Source organism: Cricetulus griseus, chromosome 3, assembly GCF_003668045.3.
Source record: "Cricetulus griseus strain 17A/GY chromosome 3, alternate assembly CriGri-PICRH-1.0, whole genome shotgun sequence".
Lineage (NCBI taxonomy): Eukaryota > Metazoa > Chordata > Mammalia > Rodentia > Cricetidae > Cricetulus > Cricetulus griseus.
In genome coordinates this window covers 139,314,562-139,332,690 of record NC_048596.1, presented here as the reverse complement: position 1 = coordinate 139,332,690, position 18,129 = coordinate 139,314,562, and positions in this window count along the sequence as shown.

Here is an 18,129-nt window from a genome sequence, read left to right as displayed (position 1 = left end):
TTCCAGAGGACCTTGTTAAAATAATAATTCTGTGTTTCCTGTGTAAAATGCAGAGGACAGAGTAGAGATTCCATTTAACCTGGAATTCATCATTAATTAATTTGATGGACCTCATATAAATTCTACTTCACCAATTATCAAAAGAATCCATCAGGAGGTCTTCTATGATTATAAGTTTTGTTTAAATAAAAGCCTAGGGTAGCAATAAACAGCTGCTCCTCACTATTTGAGGGTTGTGTGTTTGTAAACTCACCTATTCCCTCACCTTTATTTAAAACTGTAGAAGGAATACTTGTGGTAGACTGCAGCTGAAACCTGTGTCTGTCAAAGAACAAAATCCAAAGTGAGGTAGGGCAAGGTGGTGCAGCTCTTCCTTTCTCGGCTCACACCCATGTAAGTAGACTTCTGGTGGTATTTTTACTATCACCACATTTTTATTTTCACATTTTGTACCTTTAGTTGGTGGTTTCAGGGCTAAAATGTTGCCCCCAACTATAGTGCCAAGGAACTGTCAGGTGTACCTTAGGACAGGGAGGATTGGATATGCTTCATTGAGCAAAGTGTGTCGGATGAGCCTTGTTCTGTTACAGTGTCCTTGGCTGTATGTTCGATGTCAAGGAATCAACTCCGACTGTTAATTTGGGTGGTCCTCTGAAATTAGAATCTCCTAGGGGACACACTTCTGAGTATATCTGTGAGAACATTTCCAGAGAGGTTTATATAGGGTGGAAAGATACACTCTGGGTGTGCCTAAATCTAAGACTGGATATAAAAGGAAAAGAAGAGGAAGCAAGCTGAGTACCTGCGTCCACATTTCTCTGCTTCCTGACTGTGGTGAAGTAAGACCAGCCACCCACACTATTGCCTCTATGACTACAGCTCTCCTGCTTCCATGTCTTCCCTCCACTGGAGGACTGCATTCCTCTAAAACCACCCACACACACAACACTCTCGCTATAAGCAGCCTCCTGTCAGGCAACTAACTGGTCACAGCAACAGGAAAAATAAGTAATACAGAGCCTTTATAGAAATATGCATGAAAGGAGGGCTGGCAATGGTCAGTTGATGAAAATGCAGCTAGAAGATGATGGAAACCTAACCTTGGGTTTTTTATTCCCCCTTGGAGTGATGGTTCAGTATCCACTAGCTTGGTGTTGATGACATTGTTACATCAAAAATATAACCATTTCCAGACTAGCCTGCAATTACGTGCATGTACAGACTTCATAAAGGGCAGGACTGAATCATGCTTAGAAGCACATGGAATTTTATCTCAGTCTCTCTCAGGGTCCTTGCCCGGTGTACCATGGCTGGCTGGGTCACAAGGTTGATGCAAAAGGACAGCAGCTGAGGCTGTTTAGCTGGAATATGGCATGCTCTCTTAACAGTGGCATTTACCTCTAAAATGAAGTGCATGTAGCAGCAGTCCCATCTGATTATAACAGGGCGGAGAAGTCCCTGCTGCCTGGGCATATTGTGGCAGGTACAATCCCTTCATGCCGAGTAGTGCATGTTTGTGATGACACTGGCGTAAACAAGCCCATTGTGTCACTGTTGTCAGATACAACATCCCATACAGTAAGAGGCAGGACATAGAACTTGATCATGACAACTTCAGATTGTAATTAGTAGTTTGTAGTTGGTGTATTTACTACACCATGCTTTCATTATTATCTTAGAATGCATTCCTATTTACAACAAAAATTGTTAGAAGTGAAAAAGTCTCCAGTATTTTGACCTCAGTAACCTCATCCATTTCAGGCCTACCAATGACATCACGGTTTCCCAATACAGCCTGTTCTCAATCTTGATTTAATACTGTCTTGGTTTATTTATCTGAACTCTCAAAGAAATGAGCTCCAGCATGTAACCTTGGCGTTTAGGTGGTTTATTAAAGTACTGGTTATGAGTACAGTGATGAAATGGCATTTCTCAGAATGTGTCCCTGTCATTCACCAGGCTGTGCTTGTGTTTGTGATATAGTCATACATGAGCCAGCCACCCAAGGACAGGCACATCAGCTAAGCTCTGTCTCTGCAAACATGTCTTTCAAATCAAGTAGTCTATCTAAATGATCTCCTATAATTAGATGCTTACTATTCTAGGTGTTTCTTTCCATAAAGACAAGTACCACATCTCTATCACACACACACACACACACACACACACACACACACACACACACACACCACACACACACACCATGTGCCTGAGTGATATCACTGGGCTGGTCTGAGGCAGACTCTTGTCCATATTTCTGCAGCCAAGAGGATTCAGAAAACTTCAATGTTCTCAGAACCAGGCTAGCCCTGACAGGGGCGGGTAGGAGGGAGCTTCTCCCAGATGGCCTTCCTACTGAGTAGAAAACAACAAAAATGAGAATAAAATGAGTAGTTAGTGTTCATGGCTTAGTGTGTAAAGCACTATTTCAGGAATTCAGAAAGCAGAGTTCTCCCGAGGCTGGCCACAGCTGGCTTCCTTCTTCATTCGGCTAAACTGAGGCAGAAGTTATTGCTTCCAGGGTCTCTTCACACAGCCTGCAGACTCTGAAATTCCCCAGTGATGGAATCCTAAGATCCAATGGAAACAGAGATAACATAATGGACGGCTTGTGAGTTCATGCTTCTAACCTGGCTTCATGTCACTGACGCTCTATTAGATAAGGGTGTGTGTGTGTGTGTGTGTGTGTGTGTGTGTGTGTGTGTGTGTGTGTGTGTGTGTGTGTGTGTGTGTGTATAATCCTAGAAACTGGGAACAGAGACATTTGGATTTCAGACTGACTTCAGCCTCTTCCCTGGTAGTCGTGTGCTGCGAATGTACAACCATACTTTAATATCACTAGATGATCCTTCCTGGCTTTCTAACAGCCTGGGAACTACAACCTGAGGCAGGTGTTTATTCTACTGTTGTTACCTGTCACACCTTGTTATGATAAGGATCAGAATGGTCCCACAAGAACATGTGTTTAAATGCTGTTCCCTAGCTGGGGATGCTGTTTTAGGAGATTATAGTTGAAACCTTTGGAAGGGAGGATCTAAATGGAGAAAGCTTGTTCCTAGGGTAGAGCTGGCCTTACTTCAGGTCCTCTCTCTGCTTACTGTACTGCCACATGCTGCTACCACCATGGAGCTTTTTGCCACCCCCGGTAGCACTTATATGGAATGGATTGTGTCCCCTTAAACCATGAACTAAAATAATTCCTTCCTTCCCTTAAATTGCTTTTGTCAAATATTTGGTCTTGGTGAAAAGAAAATTAACGAACACACACTCCAACAAGAAAAAAAGTTTCCATCCTTGAAATGAGAGATCTCACTACGAACCTGTGGCGCTGACCACGCCCGTTTGAGTGTGGTCACAGGTGGGGATGTGAGGTGGGAAATGAGGGATTTAGGCTCAGTTGGACAGGCTCACACGCTCTTGCTACTGGCTGGGTCAGGAGAAACAGCCTGGGAGGATCCTTGGAGCTGGAACCTGTGGCAGCCTCTTGTGTAAGTGTAATCTCTCCAAATAAACCTTATTTAACCTGTACTGAGTCTAGTGAATCTGGATTTCCACAAGACACATCCTACCTGGAAACTAAGGGTGAGGTACACTCTGATTGGTGGAGGGCCCTTTGTGTTCAAAGCCCTTGACTACATTACCTGTGCTAAATATCATCTCTTAACTTCTGCAAAGTTTCAAAGTGTGGTGGTGATGGAGGAAGCATCCTCTTCAATGAAAGGAGGGGTGTCTTTCAGCATGGCCTCTAGCAAGTGTTTTGGCTTTATCACCTCAGTATTTGGTGGGGTTAGTTAAACATTTATTTTCCAGTTGTCTCGGGGTTATTATGAGGATGTTTTCCATGTGTGAAACACTGACAACATGCCCTGGAATTCAACATCTCTACTGCTCACCCTCACTACTTAAGCTGGAAGTATTTCCTGTGGATCGCACCACATATGCCTTTGAATTTCTCTCCAAATTAGTTTTGGCCACATAATTTAAAAATAGAGGGCTTTCCTTCCCTCTCTGTTCAAAGCTGGAATTTAGACCTCCAGAGGCTGTTTTCACTGACCTTGTGATGCGGGCCCCTTCCTACTCAAGCACCGCTTGAACCTGCACAGTCTCTCATGCTCACTGAGAGCCATCTCCGGCATCTACCAGGGAAGCCTGGATCTCCCTTCCTCAATAGCCTTTCATTATCCCATTAAACCCACCATGAAATCACTATGATTGGGTTGATAAATTTGGAAACCAAGCTCTCAAATTTTTAAAACTGAATAAAGATCCCAGTAGATCCACAACTAAATGCTGAACTGAACTGGAATCCAGTTGCAGAGAGGGAGGAGTGATGAGCAAAGGGGTCAAGACCAGGCTGGAGAAACCCACAGAAACAGCTGACCTGAACAAGGGGAAGCTCATGGACCCCAGACTGATAGGTGGGAAACTAGCATAGGACTGTTCCAGACCCCTTGAATGTGGGTGTCAGTGAGGAGGCCTGGGCAATCTATGGGGCCTCTGGTAGTAGATAAGTATTTATCCCATACGAATGGACTTTTGGAGCCCACTCCACATAGAGGGATACTCCCTCAGCTTAGACACATGGATGAGGGCCTAGGCCCTGCTCCAAATGATATGACAGACTATGAAGATCCCCTATGGAGGGCCTCACCCTCCTTGGAGACCAGAAAGAGGATGGGATAGGAGGTTAGTAGGGGACAGGATAGGAGGTGAGGGAGAGGGAACTAGGATTGACATGTAAAACAAGCTTGTTTCTAATTTAAATTAAAAAAAAAATAGGGGAAAAAATGATCCCAGTAGACTAGAACCTGGTAGTGTAAGGCTTGTTTCTGCTTCAGTGTGTGGCCATTGCTCACTAGGATTACATCAAATTTGTGTTACAGACAAAAAGGAAAAAGAAAGGGTATCTGCTTTTCCCCTAATAATCCCTCTGCAGCTTTTGTTCGTCAGCTCTTCCCTCAGTCAACAGTGTTTTTAGATGGCAGAGCTCTGGTCCCCATGGCAACGTATCAGAAAAGGTCTACTTATGAAAGAGCAGGGTCTCCTAGTTGCCATAAGCAATGTTTCCTAATGGCTTTTCAAGACTAACAATATGTTCAGAGTGGATTAGCTTACTTGTTTGTTTTAAAATTACAAGAGTGAGGTTTGTGATCTTCAACATTTGCCTTCACTTAGACTTTCCTCTCTTTGGTATGATTTCCACTTTATGAAAACAAATTAATCTCCCAGAACATTATGAATACCATAAAGCATCTTCAATAAAGAATGTTGTTTGTTTTACAAAATCAGATGGTAGAAAAGGAAAGAATTGCTTCTTAAGTATAAAGTAACATCATCTTAGTCTGTGCTTATCAAGCTTTGATATGAAAATCTCAGCAATGTCAGAGATAAAGTCACTGCAAGTCATACAGGGAAAGCAATCAGGGTGATTTGCCCCTGACTGGTTTCAAATTAAAGAAAGACAAAGACTACCGATCCTTCTCTCAAAGTTGTGTACATGCTGACTGGCAGAGTATGGGTTGTCACTCAGCTTTCACTCCTTCATCACTCAAAAACCACTTCCTGAGCATCCAGCATGTGTGAATCTCAGCTTGACCATGCCATGACTTGGGATCAATTCAATACTGAGTATGTGTTATGATGCTCCTTCTGAAGAAATGGTTCAAGTCCAACAACAGACATCTGGGTTGATAATGTATGGAGTGATGTAGGACTTAATCTACATAAGCTTTGTTGTTTTTTGCTGCAGCTGCTAATTGCTGATGGTAGATGGAGTGCTGAGTGATCAGTGATCTGGAAGTTGAGTCTGTTGTGCGTGGACTAGATACGAAGCATAGGGTCCCAGTGCAGCTGAGACCAAAGGGGAAATGCAGGCACTAGAAAAGACTATCCCAGTCATGGCACCAAAAATGTTGTTTTACTGCAGCTGCAATGAAACCATAAAATTCAACAAACCCACATGGATTTTATTGGGGAAGAGAGTGAGGGAGGGGTAGGTGTTGGCCAAACAGGAACAGATACAGAAGGAGGAAGGGAAGAGAAAGGAGGTAAAGAGACACAGAGACAGAGACAGAGAGACAGAGAGACAGAGGACAGGAGAGAAGAAGGAAACAAGAAAAGTCCAGTCTGCCCCAGAGAAACAGCAGGAAAGAAAGTGTAGCAGGAAAGAGTGGAAAAGAGAGGAGTGGGAAAGAGAAAAGAGTAAAAAAAGATGAGAAGGTAGAAAGACTGTTAAGTGGGCAGGGTCTTTCTCTTAATGGAATCCTTTGCACCTTCATGGAACCCTGGACTGACCAGGATACTTCTTGAGTGCATTCTTCCAGGTGACAATAATCAGCACGTAGATGCATGGGTTTGGGAATAACGAAGATATGCCACAGGAAAGGTGATGTCACCTTTCAAAATTCAGACACAATGAAGCAAAGAGAATCATTCACTGAGCCTCTTTCATCAGATTTGAATTTTCTGTGGGGGTTTCGGCTGATGCTTTGCTATCTTTCCAACATCACACAATGCACTCTGTAAGACTTTAAAAGGACAGAATACAAAATTCAAGGGCCTTGTTTTCATTCATCGTTGAACTAGTACACACACACACACACACACACACACACACACACACACACACACACACACACCAGAACCAACAGGACTGAGGTTTGTCTTAGCCAGGACAAATGTCTGTGTGCTATCTTAGACCAAAGGGTTCTTTGTAAGATGTAGAGTTTTAGTCTTACACTCATCTCTTGTGTAAGCCAATACACATAAGCTCCATCTTCACAAATCTCAGTCTAGCACATGGCTGCACCATTGGCAGCAAATTGCAATGACTACCTAAATGCTATTTGGGAGTCAATAAAAAGTTGCATGGGAAGGAATTACATTTGTAAAGACCTGAAAGAATTCAATGTGCACAGCAGTACCCCTTTATTCATGGAATTTTCTTTCTATAGTTGGCTTTAACCTGAAAATATTAAGTGGAAAACTTCAGAAATAAATAATTCACAAGTTTTAAATTATGTGCTATGTTGAAAAGCATGAGAGAATGTCACTGCCCAGAACAGGAATCACACCTTTGTCTGGCGCATCCTCACTCTATATGCTACCTTTAGCAGCCATCTTTTTTTTTTATGCAAACTGCATGAGGCTTTATTATAGTTGTTTAATGAGCTAACCCCATGTTAGCTTGGGCCTTCCATGCATCCACCATGGCGGATGGCTAGGAAAGACAGCTCGAATCGTCTGCATAGAGATCTTGTAAGGCAGCGTAAGGGGAGTGTCTAGGGGTATGCACAGGCTCAGGATTGGTGTGACTCCAGGCTTGGAGGGCTTGCCCTGTGTTTATTGGTCAACTGGTTGTTATGGCCCATAGGCCCTCCCAGGGTGGTTGCTACGCTCTGTGAGTCATTGCTGTGCACTTGTCTGTAAAGCACACCCAGAGCCGTAAAGCATAGCACCACCAGCTAACTTCTGATTGGTTCCTTCCCACAAGGTAGGCATCTGACCACCTAGTGACCAAGGCAAGGTCACACAAGCACGTGTTCAGCTGTTATGGCTGCCAAAATGGGGAGCTGGTCCCTTCATTCCCCCATTTTTTTTCTTTGGAAATTCCAATCATGGAATTGCTGTCTCTCTAGCATCCCCATCAGGGGGTGAAAGATATTGGCATCCCCATGCAAGGGAGTTCCTTCTGACTTAGCATTCCAGGGAAGATAGACGACATATTCTTTCCCATGCTACTTCCCGCTGACTTTGGGACAAAGTTAGGGACCCAGGAAGGCTGAAATGCTAGGCAAAAGCAAAAAATGGAATTTAGGCAATGGGGAATCCATCAGGAGCTTCTGGTTAGCAGACTCTGTTGCAGAGACAGGAGGTGTCCATATCAGCTGGACTGGTTCACATCCACAGCAAGTCCAGGGCTTAGCAGCCATCTTAATAATCACAATTGAAGTGGTACTGCAGTGCTTGTGTTTGGGTGACACTTATTTTATGTAATGTTTACGACTCAGAAGAGTAGTAATGATGGCAATTTAGATATAGAAAATTCTTAAGTTGAGTTTGTAAGATTCAATGATCAAAACATGCCTATGAAATTATAACAATGTGCTGTTAAAACTGAAGCTTCAATGGTTGCAGCCATAATACATGATACATACTTAGAGCCAATGAAAAATCCCCAGACTGTGGAGCTTTCTACTATCTTCAGTCATCTTTTGGGGTTTTGAAAACCTTTCCTAAGGATAAAAGAAACCACTGCAGCTTTCTTTCATCTGAAAGATTACTATTTCAAATTCCAACTAGAAGAATCTAGCACAGTTCACACACTAAAATAAGTTCTGAGGCAAATTATGGCTGAGTTGTCCTTTCAACTAGAGACTGGCATAAAGAATGGCCAGGCCTGACAATCATATGCTGTGTGTGGAGCATGAACACCTCTATGGGATGAAGCACTGTGGAAGGACAAGGAACAGATGCTGGGTGCCTGGTAACAGGTTTGTAATATGGCACACAGAACTCAGATGACCAAATTGGAGTCTATAATGAAAAACCTCCCAAGGCTCTGTAGCATGAAGTCAGGCGATGACAAGCACTTTGAGATAGTCTCATAATTAACTGCCTGCAGAAGGGGACCTAAGGCCAGCTCATGACAATCACCTTTGCAATAGCCTCACAAAATGTCAAGTGAGCAAACAGATGACAGGAGCAGTCTGTGCTCTGTGCAAGCATTTGACTCAAAGAAAGAAAATAAAGAATATGTGGCTGACAGATGCAGAAACAAATGAAAACAAAACAATCCTAGCCTCTCAGAAAGGATGGGAGTTAGGGAAGATGGGACAGGAGAAGTTTCTCAGAGGACATCTTCTTGTCCTTGATACTTGAGCTACATCAGTGTTACTGCTGAATAGGTAAGGAATAATGAATCTCTTCATAATATAGGAAGCAAAAAACCAATGGAGTTATGTCCCTGTTCTTGGCCATACAGCTCCAGTACAACTAAATATTCAGTCAACCCTTAGCATACAGCCTCACTCCCTCCAATGTCTCAGCTCTCTGTGCAAAACCTCAGAGGCCATCACCTCAAAATTTCCCTGAGCTTCAGTCCTGCTTCACTGCCTTTGTCATAATCTAAAGAGGGGTGTTCCCCTTCTATACTAGCTATCTCCTTACCCTGCAACCTTTAGACATGATCTACTATGGATTGTTGAATTTAACTTCCATATCCTTCAAGGAAATAATTGATAAGATTTCTATTATGTAACTTAAGCTAAGATTGATGAAGTCATTTGGACAAAGCCACTCAGCCATACAGCCCCAAAATTGGTTCTTATCTCTGATAACACAAACTCCAAATCCCAAGTTCACACATTACAAAATTAGAAATGTGTTCATCGTCTTCGTTTTAGTAACACCCTCTAAATCCTGAGGGGAGGAAATAGTGCTGGCTCTGCTTGGTGTCTGCCTGGGTCGTGAGAGCAGTGCATTGGGCTCCAGGGTACGACAGAAGGCAGTTTTGGCAGTATTTGACAACTTCATAGGACTCCCCAGCAAGATGATTTTAGTGGTCTCAATATGAGCTGTCAAAATTAACTTTTTCTTGCAGTCCTATTTTTAGAACCTGAAACAGAACAACAGATCTGTAATCCACCCCCCTCTCCGTGTGTGTGTGTGTGTGTGTGTGTGTGTGTGTGTGTGTGTGTGTGTGTGTGTGTGTGTGTGCACGAGTGTGTGTGTTGTGATGCTGGAGATCACATTGAGTACCATACATAGTGGATAAGCACTCTGTCTCTGAGCAGTAGCCTAGCCCTATAATCCTAATGGAATTCTCCAACTGAGAAGCTCTTGAAAGAAAACCAATGTCTCCCCACAGGCACTCATTCCCAGAGAAAAGCAAAGGAAGTGTGCAGGGTGTCCCTTCTTATGACATTGAGTTCTGGAGCAGCTGCTCTTAGGATTGCTACACTCTCAGCAGTAGAGGAATGTGTTAACTTTGCATTCCAGTGTGCATTTGAAATGATGTGCTCAAAGCAAGGAGCCATAACAGCATCCTTTTCTTCTTTTCCGTTAAGGGATGCCAAGTGTCCCTAGTTGCTATGAACTTCCCAACTTCTTGATTCTTTCTCACTTTACAGTGTCTTGTACCTTTTGTGAACTATGCATATGAGTATGTGTACTGACTCATTCCCATGATAGAAAAGACACACCTGTGAATATGTCCCAAGCCTTTAAAAACGTACACATAAAATACCAACATCTGTCCTGTTTTCTCTGTCTTCCTCACTCTTGGAAAACTGTAGTGCGCATCTAATAGCTGGCCAAAGTCCGACATCACAGCCCATTTCACAGCCCTTAGCTTCTAATTGAAATTTCACAGTACAATACTTAAGACATAACTTCAAATTGCACCATCATTTAAGTAAATGTTTTTCTAGGCATTTAACTGTGTGTTATTTCCTCTCCACTCTAGACTTCATATGATCTGTTGTTGCTTCTCTGGTCATTAAGCCTTTTTAGTACTTACTTGATAATATCTAGAATGTCCTGTTTTTTCTGTGGGTTGAATTTAACCCAGCCATTTAACTGTAGTCTTACCCACTTGTGCGTTTCCAAGGGAAAGAGAACATTTCTGTCCTCAGAGGAGACAGTATCTCTTGGCCCACCCACTGATGCTGCAGTTCAAGCTGTCAGCTCTGGCCAGGATTCTTTCTTTATCTCTCATCCTGATCCTATAATGAGACTCTGTAGAAATTCAACAACAGACAAGAAACACAGACAACATCTGAACAGTAAATCATTCTGTTAATAAGAATGATCAATCCTTTTCTTTCATTTTCTAAATAGACTTTAAAAAATAATTTTAGACAATTCAGATAATCAGAACAGTGGAATAATACAATGAATCTTCTGCACACCCATGTTATGGCACAAGAATTAGAAATATTTTCCTATCATTTTTATCTTTCACACTCACAGAGTTTTTTGTTTATTAATTTTGTGCTAGATTCCTTGCTAGATAATTATAAATTGTAAATTATCTCATCTGTTAAATACTTTTTCTTACAGCTAATTTTTTTTTTACCATTGCCAACAACACATAATTTCACCTAACTAAATTAACAATAATTTCTCAAATTCATCTAATGGCAAGTTCACACTTCAATGTTCCCAGTTGTCATCTCATGCTTTACAGTGCAACTCTTCACTAGAGCACATGGTCCTGGAGTCAATCCTCACTGTTGAAAGAGAAGACTGTCATTATCACTTCATGATTGCTTTATTTCAAATCAGGATGGGTTGACATACTGCATTTAATATTTACAAATCAATCTTCCCCCCATTTCCTCCAGGCTTCAGACCTGGAGTATACCTGGCCTCCAAAGCCCTGCTTCTCACTCTTCTAACTTGGAGTTGTGCTATTGAAAAGTCATCCAAATATTCACTATAAACTGTTTTTAGGTTTGATGTCTTTTTCTTCCCAAGTAAATGAAGATATCAATTCTCAGCAGTTGGGTCACAAATGCAATTCATTGTCTCTGCCATTTGTCACTCATGTACTCTCTACAGTAGAGTTTTGCTGTTATTTGTCTAGGGTGGGAAACTGGTTAAATTCACCTTTTGGTGAGCAAAGACAATGTTCTAAAGCATAGCTAAGAATAGGATTGAAAAATGTTACGATTTGAGTGTGGAGGGTCCCCCAAAGACTCATGTTCGAACACTTAGCGCCTAGATGTTGATACCATTGTGGGATCTTTGAGAAATGGAGCCCAGTGGGAAGAAATTGATCTCTGGGGACAGGTTGGGTACTTTAGAGCTGTTGTGTAAAAGACTTTTTCTGAGGCGATGCAACACACACACACACACACACACACACACACACACACACACACACACACACACACCTAGTCACCCCCAAAAGGGAGCTCATAACAGACAAAAGTAGCAATTGCACCAAAGCACAGCTTAGTGAGCCAATGAGGTTTTATGGGGTTGACTAACAGAACTACAGATGAAGTGTTGCATACAGGAACAAAGACATTTCAAAAGTAACTGCATTATCCCAACCCACCCCAACATGGCTGACAACTCACAAACATTCCAACTCTGGAGCTCTCTACACATCCTGCATGCTCCTGGACATATTCTATAGTCTTCTCCTACATCTCAGGTAGTCAGTCTCTTCCCCTACCTACTGGAAAGATCCAGGATCTCCTCCCAGATCATCACTGTTCAGTCTCCTCCCTCAGCAGTTATGAACTATTTCTGTAGCCCTGGAGAGGGGGCCTTATGACTCTTGAAGAGTTTCAGCTTTCCCTGACACACACAGCTTGTTTACTCCCAAAGTTTCATGAGTGTCTCCCCTCCATCCTGGAAGTTATATTTCTATTCTGAGGAAGCCTAGCCCCACTTGCTATTCCACTACTATTTCCTGATGTGAGCAAGCTCCCACCACCAATGATAAAAGTAGTGCCTTCTGCCATGCCTTCACCCCAAGATATACCATGTCCTCAAACTGTGAGCCAAAATAAACCCCTTTGCCCTTAAATTGCTTCCTGCGATCTTGGCCCAAGGGTTTGTGAGTCCATAGTTCTTTATTATTATGCATGTCTGCAAGAAAAGCAATACATAAAAAATTCTGATGCCTCTCCCAGATTCATCCTGGCTCGGTTCCATAGACTATACCTAAAACCACTTCTGTGCTATACTCCACACTAAATCTGAGAAAGCATGTTCCTAGGTGTCACTGCTTGAATAGGATGGTATCTATGCTGTCTTTCTTTTATCTTTCTATTATTAAAAAAAAAACAACACAGGGTTTTTTTGTTTAACAAATTTGTATTTGATGGACTGAAACTCTTGTGGATTTATCTTACCATCAATAAACCTCTCCTAAATTCCCAGTGAAAAGTTATGATTTCTCCTTAACGTTACAAATATTAATAACGATTATAAGATTCTTTGCTGTTTATTTTGCATCCGTATGCTCTTGCTCACTCTAAGTCTGACTAAATGCAGTAAAAAGTAACCATGTCACAGTCCACATGTTTTGCTGCCTTGAAATACCCTTCACCAACCATCTTAATTCAACATTTTAAAATTCAGCTTGACTCAAATGTTTAGGGTAGGAACAAAATGCGGTAAGATCCTTTGCCAGAATGCAATACAGTTGACCACTAGCCTAGTTCTCAGGTATTCTTATTCCTCTTTGAAACATCCTTGTGCACACTCCTATTGGCATTCCAGTCTTCCAGACCTCCCCCTCAGTGGCCCATTGATCACAGCTTATAACATTCTTGGGCTTCTCAACCTCACAGATACAAATCCTTCTATAATTCTCTCACAATTAGTTGAAAAAAAAAAAAAACACAAACCATGTGGTCAGATTTATCTCAACAGAGGCCACATTCAGCCCCAATTTTCTAGTTTATTTTTTTCGTTGTTGCAACCAACTATGCAGTAAGAAATAACTTAGAGAAAGAAGAATTTACTTTTATGGGTACAGTCCATCCATAGCAGTGAGATTGTCAGTGGGCACTCAAGGCTACATGTTCGCAAGACCTGTTCCTAGAGAACTTTTTTTCTCCAGTTGGGATCTATTTTCCAAAGGTTCACAATAGCCAAAAAGTGCAACCACTTGAGAACTAAGTTCAAACACATACATGTGTGGGTGATATTTTACTTTCAAACTATAACAATCCACCCTTGACCTCCATAAGCTCATGGTCATCTCATAACAAAATGCCTTCTGTCTTCCTCCTAATCTTGCAGTTCTAACACCATTCAAAGGGTCAGAGTTCAGACTGGGCACAGTGACTCATACTCGTAATCATAGCACTTGGGAAGCTGAGGCAGAATGATTTCTACAAGTTCAAGGCCAGCATAGGCTAGATACTGAGTTACAGACCAATCCATGCTACGGAATGAGGCCCTGTCTCCAAAAAAAAAAAGTTCAGAGTATAGTATATTCTGAGACTCTAGGCAATCTCTTAACTGTGAACCCCAGATCACTCATATGTAAGTTCCCACTGCTCCTTGTTCCATAGGGTGTCCTCCTGCTTAACTCTACACCCAGAGACTGATATTTCTACAAAGTGGTGGACAGAGAAAAGGGGCCTATACAAGGAAGGATCCCCTGGACAGGACCAATCAGGGAAGAGAGGAAGTCCAGAGGGCTGGGGACTTGGAGCAGGCCAGCAGGAGGAGCCTGTAAGAAGTTCAACCCAGAGGCCTCTGATGGGCTCCCACCTCTGAAGTCCCTCCCATACACTTGATGGGAGCTGTTGTCTTTTATGATAAAGCTTGTCTTGCTTGTTCTACTTTCCTCTTTGTGACTAGTGTTACTCTGTTCCTGTATATTTTACACCTTTGTGTCCAGGACCCTCAGGATCTTTCCGTTAACTCCTGGAGGGTATGGCTTTCTGTTTTCATTTCAGGGCCTTAAGAATCTCCAATTTCACTGTCATATGGGTAGCAGCTTTAGAGGTCTCCCTTGGGACGGGTAACTGCTACTTTGTGTCCAGACTGTCAGGGTCTCCACCTTCACACTCCCTTAGCATGAGCTAGCATTTTGGTGTCCCTGCCTCAGATCTGCCTGAGACCTTCCCTATTGGCTGCTGCTTTCATCAGAGTTGTAACTGTCACAATCTGTCAGGCCCTCTCATGCTCAGCTGTCACTTCGCTTTCTTCTCTGGGTCTTCCTTCCAGGATGTGCAATTCTTTGTCTGGTGGAACAAAGTCAGGGGTTTTCCTAGACCGCCATTCCTTACTCAAGAGCTACTAAGAGTATTTTGTCTCAAAGATGAGATAAGTAACTAATTCAATAAAAGTGACCAACTGACCTTGAGTTTGGTGATAACTTTAGATATCACACCAGGACAATACCCTTAAAAGAAGAATCATCGAGTTGAGCTCCAGTAAAATTAAGAAAACTTCTGATCTGTGAAAAACACAACCCAGAGAATAAGAAAACAAGCCCAAGACTGAGAGCAAATATTTACAAAAGACATGTCCAATAGAGGTTTATCAAACATATACAGAGAGGGACTGGAGAGATGGATCAATTGTTAAAACCACTTAATGCTCTTGCAAAGTGACTGGGTTCCATCCTGAGAACCCAGCACCTAATGACGACATGCAACTCCAGTTCCAGGAAGTCTGAACCCTCTTTGGGTGTCCACAGGCAGCAAAATTTATTAATTTTTTTTGTGTGTGTGAACTCAAGAATAGGAAATGAACAGCCTGATTAAGAAATGGAGGAAGAGAAGGGATTGACATCTGAAGCAAGCTTGTTCCAAATTTGAACTAATAAAATAAAATAAAAATTTTAAAAAAAGAAATGGAGGAAGAGATTTGAACAGACATCTCACTAATGATAGACAAATGGCATGTAAGCATAGCAAACTACTCCCAATACCATTTTTCATTAAAGAATTTCAAATTAGCCGGGCATTGGTGGTGCACACCTTTGATCCCAGCACTTGGGAGGCAGAGGCAGGTGGATCTCTGTGAGTTCAAGACCAGCCTGGTCTACAAGAGTTAGTTCCAGGACAGCTTCCAAAGCCACAGAGAAACTTTGTCTCGAAGAAACCAAAAAAGAGAGAGAGAGAGAGAATTTCAAATTAAAACTACACATGCCATTACAATGGACAAAGCTCAAGATAGTGACATCTGCAAATGCTGTTGAGGATGTGGATTAAGAGAAACTCATTTGTTTCCTATCCAAAGGAAAGTGTTAGAGGGATTTTGGAAGATGGCTGGCATTTTCAAGTAAACCTAGAAGCATTCATATTCCTATTTACTCAGCTATCTTGGAAACTTATTTCCACACAAGAAACCTATGTATGAATATTCAAACAGCTTTATTTTAATTGCTAAAATTTGTAAGCATCCAAGATATCTTCCAAGTAGTTAAACTGTGATACATCCAGATAATGAAATAGTATGTATCTCTGAAATGAAATTAGCTATGAAGCCACAGAGACACATATGGCCCTCAAATATATATTAAGTAAAATAAGCCAATGAATCTACATATGACATGATTTCAAATACATGTAATTTTTACAAGGGAAGAACTATGAACACTAACAAATATCATTGACTAACAAATGAGCAGATGAATCCCAGGAGGTGTTCAAACTGTGACTATGTATGTGTTACACACTTATAATGGCATGTGTCATTGTACATCCTTCTAGTTTGTATAATGCACAAAACAAGAGTAAATCCTTGTGAAAACATGTATGTTAGGTAATAATGACAGACCAACCTTGCTTCATTGGTTGTAACAAATGAACCATTCTTGTATTGAATGTTGATGGTGTGAGCTAAGTGTTGATGCTGTGGGGTGCTGATGTCATAGGATACTATGTAAATGTAGATATAGAGGTATAGGACAAATATATATATATATATATATATATATATATATATATATACAAAAAGCTAAAAGAGTAAATGTGGCTGAGAAATTACTGAATGCACACACACATACACACACACACAAAAAACCATTATTGATCATAAAGAATGCTTGTTTCTCCCACAGAGTTCTTTTAAAAGCCAAATATGGTAGAACATATCTATAACCTCAGCTCTTAGAAAGACAAGGTCCAAGGCTAAGAGTTCAAAGCCAGCATACATAGTGGTCTACAGAGTGAGTTCCAGGCCAGCCTGAATAGTGAGACTATCTCAGAATAGAAAAACCTTTTCCCTCCAAATAACAATAAAGGTAAACTACCAGTCTGTTGCCTCAAGAAACTGTCTTAAAATACAGAGCATTTTATTTATATAATATATAATATATTATATAATATTTATATAATGCTTATTATATAAATATTTATATAATACTTATTATATAAATATTCCTGAATATAGCAGATTTGGTGATAGTTTAAGCTTGCTTTGAGAACTGTAGTTGTCCCTGAAATGTGTCAATATGAACAGTGTAAATTAATTGGCTGGTTAACAGGAATTTCCTAAACAAACAGAAAAACAAGTTTGTGTAGTTTTCATAAACCTACTGTAATCCTCACAGCTTCACATATTATTTTACTTATGATTACATGTATAGAATGTATTGTCATCATATCCTCTTCTTATCACCTCTCTCATTTTTTCTGACTCTCATCTTCTCAACTAGTCAGCCTCTTTCCCCAGTGATGCATTTCCTCCAACAAGGCCACACCTACTCCAACAATGCCATACCTCCTAATAGTGCCACTCCCCTCTGGGCCATTTTCATTCCCACACAGATCTTGCCATTGCTCTTGGCTAGCCAACAGAACTAGACAGAAAGACTCTGCTGTTCAAGTTTCCTCTATTTCTGCCATCTTGCATTAATGTGTATTTTTACAGTTTCTTCCCCACATTGTTATTAACTAAGGCCAAGAGTTTTCAAGGACTCACTTTGAGCAGTTAAGTTGTGGGTTTTAACAAACGTGTAATGTATCCACCTTCACACTGCACACAGAATAAAAGGGCCACATAGAGCATGTGATTTCTCTATTGTTGGTCCATCCCCATCCCCCTGGCTCCCTGACAAACTGATATTTAGTTTTATCTTTTCTAGAATGATGCGTGCTTTAAAACATATAGTTAGCTTTGATTAAGGCCAAGATCTTTCATTTTTTAGCAATCTATCTGAAATGGTTTTCTATGTCTGTTTGTGACTTGACTGCTTGATTCTTCCTGTTGCTTAGGAACACACTATTTTATAGAGACAGTAAGTTTGTGCACCCACTAATCTATTAAAGGATAGTTTGGCTGCTTCTGTTGGGGGCAACTAGAGCACAGAAACTACAAACATTTAAGTGCAAGTTTTCATGTGAACATAAGTTTTTGACTCAATTTGGCCAGATAATATGGTCATGTTATCTTCAGATTGGTAAAAAATTGCCAAGCTACCACTTGAAGTGTCTGCACCCATCTCCAGTTCCCACAGCAATGGAAGTTCCAGCTGTGACTTCTTTGTCAACCCCAGCTATTGTCAGTGTATTATTTTTAGTTAATACATCTGGGCCATGGTCAGAGTCATAGAAATCCCAAATATGTTGCCAAGATGGACACAGCTCTTGAGGAGTAAAGGGTTGGAGTCAGGACAAAATGATGTTACCTTAGTCAGTTAAGATT